Source organism: Mus caroli, chromosome 8, assembly GCF_900094665.2.
Source record: "Mus caroli chromosome 8, CAROLI_EIJ_v1.1, whole genome shotgun sequence".
NCBI lineage: Eukaryota > Metazoa > Chordata > Mammalia > Rodentia > Muridae > Mus > Mus caroli.
Window position 1 is genome coordinate 40445431 of NC_034577.1, and position 2500 is coordinate 40447930.

Consider the following 2500-nt stretch of genomic DNA (forward strand, 5'->3'; position numbering starts at 1 on the left):
CGTGTGTGTGTGTGTGTGTGTGTGTGTGTGTGTGTGTGTGTGTGTGGTGTGTGGGTTATAGGAATGTAAGTGCAGGTTCTTGTGAAAGCCAGAAGAGGTTGTGGAGTCCTCTGGAGCAGGAGTTATAGGCCTATGGTCCAAACATTAGTTCTTTGTGAGATCAGTGCATGATCTTAAGTGCTGAGCCATCTCATCTAAACAGCCTGGGCATCTGTTTAAATGAATTGATGGACACGGATGTGTGGAGCTTCTTGGGAAAGGAGCTGTCCCAGTGTGTCAGGGACTGAATTCCAGTGAACGAATGTAATCTAGGGATGAGACCAGCTTGAGCTGGCTCTACCCTGAAGGTGGAAGAAGCTGCTGTTGGTATCAGGTTGAAGTAACCGTGGGATCCCATAATGACACCCATTGTGAAGGGCTGGCGAACCCTGAAGAAACAATGGTTTAGAGTGATGGCTAATGCTCTGGCTATCCTTCTTGAGTGGAGGTTTCAGTGGTCAGAGCCTAGGTGACTGAAGTAGAGATGAGACCTTCCTTAAGGTAGCCCTGGTGGTTACACAATAGAAATCCCCAAACACTGCGTAATAGGACCGTTTCAATTGTCAGCTTGACACGCTCTAGAACCACCTAGGATAAGAATGTCCGTGAAGAACTGCCCAAACTAAGTTGCCCTGTGGGTGGGCCTATCAGGGATTTCTTTAAAAATTAAGTTAATTGAGGTAGGAAGACCCAGACCATGATGGGAAAGGCCATCCCTTGCGTCAGAATCCTGGACAGTGGAAGAGAAGAGGAAGCTAACTATATGAGGTGTACATACGTTTATTCTTGCATTCCTCTCAAATGTGATACAGCTGTTGCTTCAAGTGTCTATCTTTCCTGCTATTGTATTGTAACCTGGAATTATAAGCCAGATAACCCCATTCATCTAAGTTTTTTTTTTTACCAGTTTTTTTTTAACATAGCAACATAAATGAAACTAGGAGACACTACATAAATAGATGTTATCGTATGAATGTTTGTCTATCCTCCCCCATCCATGTGTTGAAAGCTAATTCCTGGACCAATGGTTCTCAACCTTTCTCATGCTGTAACCCTTTAACACAATCCCTCATGTTGTGGTGACCCCCAACCATAAAATTATTTTCATTTCTACTTCACAACTGTAATTTTGCTATTGCTATGAACCATCATATAAATATTCACGTTTTCCAGTGGTCTTAGGCAGATCCCCAAAGGGTCATGGACCCACAGTTTGAGAACCACTGTCCCAGACCAACAAATGGAGACAACTAAAACGGAGACAATTAGGAAAATTGTCCTGAAAATGGATCTCTCAGAATTATCACTAGCATCCTTATCAAAGAAGCACAAGGTGTCGTGTGCACCCCTCCCCCAGGTGAGCACACACAGAAGGTACATATTTTCTGGTGTCTGAATCTTGGAACTTCCCTGCCTCAAGAAAATGTCAACAATACATTTCTACTTGTAACATAGTCTGAGATACATTGTTACATTTTCCTCAGCTGACTCCAGACACTGCAGTTCCGAGGCTGGTATACAGACGCCCCAGCTCTGAGGCTGGTGCAGTACATAGCAATCCATCCACAGAGGCAGAGAACAGAACAGAGAGGAAGAGGAACCTAGCAAGTGGGGGGTACAGGTGGCATGGCGATTCTGCTGCTGCAGGACGTTCTCGGCCCAAGGTGAAGACAGCTGGTGTATGGGTATGCCTCATATGCGTGCCCGCCTGGAGACACCTGAGCATTCCAATTATAACTTGATAATAAATATAAAGGTTTCTTTATGATGTCGCTGCAGTGCTGGGGAAACTTTCATTTCTTCCAGCAAGTCTTCACCCGTTATCTTTTTCTTCATGGGCCCTGCAAGTAGCACCACTCCCCTTCTGTGTACTGGTCAAATAAGACCTAATAGACATAGAAGGAAAGTTCTAGAAGAAGGGAAGCCACCAGTGGAACAGGACTGAGATCCAAGGAAACCGTCTATAAACAAGAGAAAGTGAAAATTTATACATTGTAAAGACCCACCGTGTATTTAAGAAAAGTGTCCTAAAGAGAGCAATTGTGAGACATTTTATAGAAGACTCTGAAATTGTAATCTCTCCCTCTTCCTCTCCCTCTCCCTCTCTTTCTTTCCCTCTCTCTGTCTTTTTATTTCTGTCTCTCTGTCCCTCTCTCTGTTTCTGTCTTTCTCTCCATCCCTCTCCCTCCTCTCTGTCTCTGTCTCTCTTTTTCTGTCTCGCTGCCTCTGTCTGTGTCTCTCTGTATCTCTATTTGTGTCTCTGTCTCTCTCTGTTTCTCTCTGTGTGTGTTTTTCTGACTCTCTGTCTGTCTCTGTCTCTCTCCTCCATACCACCCTGAGATCTATACCCCATGACTCCCTGTTATAATTTTTTCTCTGATTTTAAGGTCCCCTTAATGATCTAGGACAATCTTGTCTCCAGGTCTTTCAATGACATCTACAAAAGTCCCCCCCGCCCCCG